The following is a 10,642-nucleotide window of genomic DNA, read 5'->3' on the forward strand; positions in this document are numbered from 1 at the left end:
AAGTAGTTTACAATTTACATCCACTCATTGTGACACACAGTTCTTTAGATTTTGAGTTGTGTTCAACTCTTTGGATCCCATGGATCGTAGCCCATCAGGCTCCTCTGTCCATGCGGATTCTCCAGGCAAGAATACTGGAGTGGGTTGCCATGCCCTCCTCTGGGGATCTTTCCAACCCAGGGACCGAACCCAGGTCTCCCGCATCGTAGGCGGATTCTTTACCATCTGAGCCCCCAGGGAAGCCTGCTAAGCACACTCACAACTTGGTGAATAGTTTACAATTTACATACAAGGACACCACTCATTGTGACCCACAGTTCTATAGATTTTAAGTTGTATACCACCACCATAGTCCATATAGGACAGTTTCTTACCCCCCGCCTAGTTTCTTTATGCTGCCCTTTTATTATTATTTGCCGTTGTTCAGTCACTAAATCATATCTGACTCTTTGCAATCCCTTGAGGAATTCTTTGGCAGTTTCCTCTGTCCTTCTCTATCTCCAAGAGTTTGCTCAAATTCATGTCCATTGAGTGGTGATGCTATCTAACCATCTAATCCTCTGCCACCCCCTTCTCCTTTTGCCTTCAGTCTTTCCCAGCATCAGGCTTTTGAGTCAGCTCTTCACATCTGGTGGCCAAAGTATTGGAGCTTCAGCTTCAGCATCAGTCTTTCCAATGAATATTCAGAGTTGATTTCCTTTAGGATTGACTGGTTTGATCTTCTTATTGTCCAAGGGACTCTCAAGAGTCTTCTCCAGCCCAATTCAAAAGCATCAGTTCTTTGGCACTCAGCTTTCCATACATGACTACTGGAAAAACCAGAACTTTAACTATATGGACCTTTGTCAGCAACTCCAGAGGGAATGCTTTCAAACACATTCTATGAGGCCAGCATTTATCTTGATATCAAAACCAGAGACATTACCCCCCTCCCCAAAAAATTATGCCCAATATCACTGATGGATGTGTTCACAAAATTCCTCAACAGAACATTAGCAAACCAAATTCAATGATACATTAAAAGTATCGTACATCATGAGTAAGTGGAATTTATTCTGGGAATATAAGGATCATTCAGTATCCATAAATCAATCAATGTGTTACACCACATTAATACAATGAAGTCACATAATCATCTCAATAGATGCAGAGAATGCTTATGAAAAAATTCAACATCCATTCATGATGAAAAACAATCTCAACAAAGTGGGCATAGAAGGAACACACCTCAATATATAAAAGGTCATTTATGACAAACCTAGAAGCTAACATCATTCTCAATGGTCAAAAGTTGACAGCTTTTCCTTTAAGATCAGGAACAAGACAAGTAAGCCCATTCCTGCTACTTTTATTCAATATAGTACTGGAAGACCTAGCCACTGTAATTAGACAAGAAAAAGAAATAAGAGACTCTCAAATTAGAAATGAAGAAATAAAACCATCACTATTTGTAGATGACGTGATATTACATACAGAAAACCATAAAGCTTCTACCAAAATTATTAGAGCTAATAAATGAATTCAATTAAGTTGCTTGATACCAAATTGATATACAGAAACATTTTGTATTTCTATACACTTATAATGGACTATCAGAAGGAGAAACCAAGAAAACAATACCATTTACAATATCATCAAAAATAATAAATATCTAAAAGCAAATTTAACCAAGGGGATAAAAAAATCTGTACTCTGAAAATGATAAGACCTTGATGAAAAAAAGATGGCACAAATAAACAGAGAGCTATACCATGATCATGGATCAGAAAATTACTATTGTTCAGTGTTCATCCTACTCATGGCAATCTATATATTCAATGCAATCCCTATCAAAATATCAATACCAATGGCATTTTTCACAGAACTGGAACAAATAACCATAAAATCTGTGTGGAACTACAAAAGACCCTGAATAGCCCAAGCAATCTTGATAAAGAAGAATAAACTTTATCTTTTATACTCTCCTTGAAAATACTGGAAATACTCTCTTTGACTTCAAACTACCCTACAAAATTATAGCAATCAAAATAATGTGGTATGGATTTACATAAGATTGTGGAGTAGAAGGATGTTCTCTCATCTCTTCCTGCGAGAGCACCAAAATAGCAACTAGCTGTTGAAAATCCATCGACAGGAGAATGCTGGAACCCACCAAAAAAGATACCCCACCATCTAAAGACAAAGGAGAGGCTGCAGCAAGATGGTAGGAGGGGTGCAAGCATGATAAAATAAAATCCCATACCTGCCGGCTGAGTGACAAACAAACTAGAGAACAATAATATCAAAGAAGTTCTCCCACTGTTGTGAAGGCTTCTTAGCTTGGGGATCTGGCAAACAGACTGGAAATCGTCAGGGAATCTGAACTTGAATGCGAGTGGGATTTGATTACAGAACTTCCACAGGACTGGGGGATAAAGAGACTCCACTCTCAGAGTGGTACAAACAAAATTTGGCATTCACCAAGACCCAAGGGACAGGGACAATGACCCCACAGGAGATTGAACCAGACCCACCTGCAGGTGTTGGAAGGTCTCCTGTGGAAGGCATGGGTTGGCAGTGGCTCACCCCAGGAACCAGGGCACTGGGAGCAGCAGTCCTGAAAGCTGTTTCCTGGCTTAAGTCCTCTTGGAATGTGAAGTCGCTCAGTCGTGTCCAACTCTTTGTGAGTCCCCATGGACTGTAGCCTACCAGGCTCCTCTGTCCATGGGATTTTCCAGGCAATAGTACTAGAGTGGATTGCCATTTCCTTCTCCAAGGGATCTTCCCAACCCAGGGATCTAACCCAGGTCTCCCGCATCGTAGATAGACGCTTTACCATCTGAGCCACCAGGGAAGTCCAAGTCCTCTTGGAGGTCACCATTAATTCTAGAGCCTGTAGGCCCCAGGGCTGGGTCACTTCAGGCCAAACAACTAACAGGGAGGGAGTGCAACACCACCCATCAGCAGATAATCAGATTAAAGAAGACTGAAAAACACAGAAGGTGATTGCAGAGAAGAAAGCATTTAAGTGAGAGATTAATATCTGGTCTTATGTCCTGGATATGTCTCCTAGTTTATAGTCTATGGGAACTTGAATAGAATTTGTATCCTACTGTTGTGTGAAAATTGTATAAATCTTAGTTATGTTGAATTGGTTCGCTGTGTTTTTCAGGTCTACTATATCCATCTACTTCTCTGTATATTCATTCTATTAATTAAAAAAAAATCATTTATTTATTTATTTTATTTTACAATATTGTATTGGTTTTGCCATACATTGACTTGAATCCACCATGAGTGTACACGTGTTCCCCATCCTGAACCCCCTTCCCACCTCCCTCCCCATCCCATCCCGCTGGGTCATCCCAGTGCACCAGCCCCGAGCACCCTGTGTTATTCATCAAACTTGGACTGGTGATTGATTTCACATATGATAATTTACATGTTTCAACACCATTCTCCCAAATCCCACCCTCTCCCTCTCCCACAGAGTCCAAAAGACTGTTCTATACAACTGTGTCTCTTTTGCTGTCTCACATACAGGGTTATTGTTACCCTCTTTCTAAATTCCATATATATGCATTAGTATATTGTATTGGTGTTTTTCTTTCTGGCTTACTTCACTCTGTATAATTGGCTCCAGTTTCATCCACCTCATCAGAACTGATTCAAATGTATTCTTTTTAATGGCTGAGTAATACTCCACTGTGTATATGTACCACTGCTTTCTTATCCATTCGTCTGCTGATGGACGTCTAGGTTGCTTCCATGTCCTGGCTATTATAAACAGTGCTGCGATGAACATTGGGGTACACGTGTCTCTTTCGATTCTGGTTTCCTCAGTGTATATGCCCAGCAGTGGAATTGCTGGGTCGTATGGCAGTTTTATTTCCAGTTTTTTTTTAAGGAATCTCCACACTGTTCTCCATAGTGGCTGTACTAGTTTGCATTCCCACCAATGGTGTAAGAGGGTTCCCTTTTCTCTACACCCTCTCCAGCATTTATTGCTTGTAGACTTTTGGATAGCAGCCATTCTGACTGGCGTGAAATGTTCCCTCATTGTGGTTTTGATTTGCATTTCTCTGATAATGAGTGATGTTGAGCGTCTTTTCATGTGTTTGTTAGCTATCTGTACGTCTTCTTTGGAGAAATGTCTGTTTAGTTCTTCGGCCCACTTTTTGATTTGGTCTTTTATTTTTCTGGAATTAAGCTTCAGGAGTTGCTTGTATATTTTTGAGATTAATTCTTTGTCCGTTGCTTCATTTGCTGTTATTTCCTCCCATTCTGAAGGCTGTCTTTTCACCTTGCTTACAGTTTCCTTTGTTGTGCAGAAGCTTTTAATTTTAATTAAGTCCCATTTGTTTATTTTTGCTTTTATTTCCAATATTCCGGGAGGTGGGTCATAGAGGATCCTGCTGTGGTTTATGTTGGAGAGTGTTTTGCCTATGTTTTCCTCTAGGAGTTTTATAGTTTCTGGCCTTATGTTTAGATCTTTAATCCATTTTGAGTTTATTTTTGTGTATGGTGTTATATAGTTTGATATTGAAACTCCAACTAAAAATCTTAATTTATCTACTTAAAATAATGATAATATACAGTGGAACTGTGTGTAACCTTGTTCTGTATTTTCCAAGTCTCCTGCAAATGTGTTATCTATCATATTTTCATAATTAAGAAATGCTATTACAATCAACAAAACTCCCTTGAGATTCTGTAATTCTCAAGAAATGAATCATTTTAATTCATACTATAAAAAAGCTATTTATAAATAGCATTATTCTACTACTTCTACTTTTAAATGCATCAAGCACTTCTAAATATCTAGAAGGACTAGATATTCATATAAGAACTTAATTGTCCACTATGTACAGAGCACTGTTAAATAAAATGCATACATGTAACAATGGTTAAAAAAAATAGTATGGTATGGTACTGGCACAAACATACAGACACATAGACCAACGGGGCAGAGTAGAGAGCCCAGAAATAAACTCTTGCACATATGATCAATTTATTGATGACAAAGGAGGCAAGAATATATATTGGAGAAGAGATAGTCTCTCTTTTGGAGAGAAAAATTGTTGGAAAAACTGAATAGCTACATGTAAAAGAATGAAACCAGACCATTTTCTCACCATGTACACAAAAATAAGATCAAAATAGATGGATTAAAGACATAAACATCAGACCTGAAACTATAAAACTTCCAGAAGAAAAATCACTCTTTGACATTGATTTTAGCAATACTTTTTGGATCTTATTTCTCAGAACAGAGCAACAAAAGCAAAAAAAAAAAAAAAAACGAGAGAGAGAGGTCATATCAAACTAAAAATCTTGTGCACAGTGAAGTCAATTGTGGACAAAATGAAAAGGAACATACTGAATGGGAGAATATATTTGCAACTGATATGTCTAATGAGGAGTTAATGTTAAATATCCAAAATATATGAAGAACTCATACAACTCATTAGATAAAAATCTGACTTAAAGGGGACCTGAAACAGCAGTTTTCCAAAGAAAACATATAGTTGGCCAAGAGACATGAAAAGCTGCTAACCATCAGGGAAGTGCAAAAACACAATGAGACATTACTTCACACCTTTCTGGTCACTGGGGTGACCCTGAGGGATGGGATGGGAAAGGAGGTGGGAGGGGGGCTCAGGATGCAGAACACATGTACACCCATGGCTGATTCATGTCAATGTATGGCAAAAACCACTACAATATTGTAAAGTAATTAGATTCCAATTAAAATAAATACATTAAAAAGAAAGAATTATCAAAAAGAGAACAAATAACAAGTGTTGGTGAAGATGTAGTAAAAAGAGAACCCTCACAAACTCTTGGTAGAAATGCAAATTGTTGTAGTCAGTGTGGAAACCAATATAGAGAGTCCTCAAAAAATTAAACATATAACTCCCATAACACCCAGAGATTCCACTCCTGGGTTTTTATCTGAAGAAAATTAAAACACTAATTCAAAAAGATGTATACCCACAGTGTTCACTGTTGCACTATTTATAATAGCCCAGATACAGGAGCAGCCTAATGTTCATCAGTAGATGAATAAATAGATGTGGCATATATACACAATGGATTATTACCCAGCTATAAGAAGAATGAAATCTTGTCATATGCAACAGCATGCATGTACCAAAAGGGTATTATGCTAAGTGAAATAAGATAGCTGCTGCTGCTGCTAAGTCGCTTCCGTCATGTCTGACTCTGTGCGACCCCATAGACGGCAGCCCACCAGGCTCCCCCATCCCTGGGAGTCTCCAGGCAAGAACACTGGAGTGGGTTGCCATTTCCTTCTCCAATGAAATAAGATAAAGACAAACACTGAATGTTTTCATTTATATCAGGAATCTAAAAAACAAAAACAAAAAAAAGTAGAATAAAACAGAAATAAACTTACAGATACAGAAGACAAACTTGGGGTTGCCAGAAGGGAGGAGGGTTCAGGGATGTGCAAAATGGGTGAAGGGAATGAAGAGGTACAAACTACCAGTTATAAAATAAATAAGTCACAGGGATAAATGTACAGCATAGGTAATTTAGTCAATAATATTGCAATAACTTTGGTCCATAATCTATAAACATACTGAATTACTATGTTGTACACCTGAAATTAATAAAATATTATGTCAATCATACTTCAGTTTTTAAAAAAGAGTGTTAATATCTCCAACTATAACTGGATTTGCCTATTTCCCCTTTCATGTCTATCAATTTTTTGCTTCATGTATTTTGAAATTGTTAAGTGCATAAGTATTTAGTTTTCCTATGTTCTCTTGATGAACTGGTGCATTTATCATTACAAAATATACTTGCTTATTCCTGGTAATATCTTTTGTTTTGAAATCTATTTTGTCTGTTATTAAGATAGCCTTTCTAGTTTTCTTTGGATTAATGTTTGCTTGGTACATCTTTTTCCATCCTTTAACTTTAAAAAACTAATTTTTTTTCTTTTTCATTTCTACTTTTGTTTTCATCCAGTTTTATTGAGATCTAACTGACATAAAGCACTGCTTAAGTTTTAGGTGTACAGCATAATAATTTGATATATAAACATCATGAAATGATTATCAGTAAGTTTAGCAAATACCCATAATCTCATATAAAATTACAGAATGCAAAAGTACATATACAAAATTAAAGAAATCAAAAAAATATTTTCCCTTGTGATGAGATTGCTTAGGATTTACCTTCTTAATAACTTTCATATGTAATGTACAGCAATGTTAATTCTATTTATTATGTTGTACTTTACACACACATATTTTTCTTTTAACTGGAAGTTTGCACCTTTTGAGTGTCTGAATCCAATTTCCCCTCTCTCTGCCTCCCACTTCTGATAAACACAAATTTGATCTCTTTTTCTATGAGTTTGTTTTTGAAATATAACTGAATTACAACACTAATTAGTTTCTGTTATTCAACAGTGGTTTGATATTTCTATATATTTCAAAATGATCAACATGATAAGTTTAGTTATGACCTCTCATCATACAACATTACATAATTATTGACTATATTCCCCATATTGTACATTTCATACTCATGACTAGTTTACCTTGCAAGTAGAAGTTTGTATTTCTTAATCTGCTTCACCTATTTCTTTCCTTCCCTCTCCCTGCAACCTCTTATTTGTTCTTTGTCTCTATAATTCTGTTTCTATTTTGTTGTGTTCGTTTACTTGTTAGTTTTTAGACTCCAGAGGTAAATGAAATGAAAGTATTTATTTTTCTCTGACCTTTTTTCACTCAGCATAATAACCTCACTCAGCACAATATCCTCACAACCTTGTTGTCACAATAGCAAGATGTCCTTATATTTTTTAACTTTTAAATTATGAATGTCTTTATATTTAAAGCCAGTGTCTCATGGACAGCATACGATCAGAGCTTGCTTTTTATCCAATCTGACAGTCTCTGCTTTATGGTATTTTTAAGGCCCTCACCTCCATCTTCAAAGTCAGAGGAAGAGGGAGAAAAGCAAGAGTCAAGTCCATTATTCCTCATAAGATTGTTCCATTCCAGATGAATCTCTTCTCTGGACCAAGGTCAGTTCAAAGGACAGTTAATAGACACAAAGCACAGACATTGTGGGACACAGAAGAACTTTGGAAGAAGCGTATGACATTCTTCCTCCTCTGTGAGAATAAAAACTAACTTTATGACTTCCAAGTAAGTTATTATAAAGTATCAGCTGGAGAGGGGAAAGAGAGTGATTGGACTGTTATGCTGTAGCTCAGATGTGACTAGTTTAAGAAAGAAAAAAATGGGCTTGGGAATGGGAGTAGTTGTAAGGAGACAGCCCACTTCATAGGAGAGCTCATAGGTTTGAGTCAAAACATCTTGAACATAAATCCAGGCTCTACGTTTCCTGGTCATGAGATTGAGAAATACAATTAATGTCTTGGCTTATAAACATGTGAAAAGGAAGCCGTGTTTACCCTTCATGATTGTGCAATCGTTTTTTAACCAAATAAGTTATCCAAATAATGGCACTATTTTAGGGAGAACACAGTAAATATCAACTCTAAACGTTCCTGATTAGGGATAGGGGAGGAAGGGTTGCTGGTGATGGTACAGGGGATTTTGGCCTTTATGTTATGTAATCCAAACTTTACATTTTTAACAAGATATCAGTACATAAACATAGTGGGGATCAGGCTCTTCTTGATATCAGGATACAGACTCCTTCCAGAATCTGATAAAAGCCATGAACTCTTTCCAGAAAAATGGCCCTCACAAAACTCGAGGAGGGTTTTTTGTTTGTTTAATTTGTCTGCATCAGGGCTTAGTTGCAGCACGTGGGATCTTTGTTGCATCATGCAGGATCTTTCGTTGTGGTGCACAGATTCTCTAGTTGTGGTGCAAAGGCTCAGAAGTTGTGGCCTGCCGTCTTACTTGCCCTGTGACATGTGGGATCTTAGTTCCCACACCAAGGACCAAACCCGGGTCCCCGGAATTGCAAGGTGGATTCTTAACCACTGGACCATGAGGGAAGTCCCTATGGAGTTTTGGTTTTTTTTTTAGTTGAAGTATAGTTAGTTGATTTGGGCTTCCCTGGTGGCTCAGACAGTAAAGAATCCACCTGCAATGCAGGAGAACTGGGTTCAATCCCTGGGTTGGGAAGATTCCCTGGAGGAGGGCCTGGTAACCCTCTCTAGTATTCTTGCCTATAGAATCCCCAAGGACAGAGGAGCATGGCGGGCTACAGTCCATGGGATCGCAAAGAGTCAGACACGACTGTGTGACTAAGCATAGCACAGTCAATTTAGATCGTTAGTTTAAGGTGTAAAACCATAGCTCTATTTCCCTGTGTTATAAAACATATCTCTGTTTCTTATTTATTTTATACATAGTAGTTTGTAACTCCTAATCTCATACCCCTATCTTGCCACTCTCCCTTTCCTCTCCCCACTGGGTAAGGGAATCAATAGACCCCTTGAACTCTCTGTTTCTTATTTATTTTATACATAGTAGTTTGTAACTCCTAATCTCATACCCCTATCTTGCCACTCTCCCTTTCCTCTCCCCAATGGGTAAGGGAATCAATAGACCCCTTGAACTCTGCTCATGGACCCCAATTTTAAGAATCCTGATTTATATCAGTAAGTAAAAGGAATAAAAATATAGTTTACCTGTATAAAAATAATTTAATTATGGTTCTTAGACAAATCACTTATATTTGGATGTCATGTGATACAGTACTTTGCTTATAATTATGTCAGGTTGACTTTGCTCTAAGTTAGATTTGGTGTAAAATGAAAGTTGGTTCAGGCTCCAACTTTATCATTTGTGGTTCATATGGCAAAATGTTGCCTATTCACAATTTTAAAAGAAAAAATTAGAGTGATCTTTTTTCTTAAGAACTGATATTCTGCCTTCACGGTTTCACCTGTTGAAATAATTATTACTATTTCCCAGGTTGGGAATTGTGTGCTCTTACAGGATAAATTGGTAGGTGAGGGGTTGTGAAGAAGAGTGGAAGGTGTTCAGGCTTCAGAAGATAGGCCTGGGCTGGAGTCTCAGCTCCTCTACCACTTACTCCAGTTCAACCTTTAAGTTCTGGCCTTCAATAACTTCATTGGCTATGAGAATAACAAATACCTACTTAAGGGATTTCTAGGAGGATTAGGGACAATATAAGCAAGGAGCCCAGGCTGTATTAGATCTTACATAAATAGGGCTATTGTTATAGTGAGTCTTTAGTGCTATACAAGAGCAGCTTTGTTGCTGATGGCTCCCGATGCCATATAATCAAATTGGGTTCAGGGGACAAGAAGCAGCAAATGACAAAGGCTGATAACTGCTGCCATCCCCAAGGTGCCAGAGAGCCGGACTCGAGGTTACAGGTGTGTTCCGCCTTTGGCAGCCCAATGAAGCACGTCTTCAGAATGGCATTTTATTGACTTTCTCAAGGTCAGTACGGTATCTAAGGTGGCTTAAAAATCGGGAAATAACACATGCAGGGGAAAAACCAGTGCAATAATGACATCTTTTCCTTCCTTACTGCTAGCTTCCTTGTTTCTTTTTTCTCTGGTTCAGTGAATGCCAACGCAAGGATTAATAAATCTTCTGACATTTTTGTTTGCTTCCAAGAAAATACTTTCATGTCTGGGTAACTGTCTTCACCTCCCGTCACTTCTCTG

This window comes from Oryx dammah, unplaced genomic scaffold (genome assembly GCF_014754425.2).
Source record: "Oryx dammah isolate SB20612 unplaced genomic scaffold, SCBI_Odam_1.1 HiC_scaffold_8, whole genome shotgun sequence".
NCBI lineage: Eukaryota > Metazoa > Chordata > Mammalia > Artiodactyla > Bovidae > Oryx > Oryx dammah.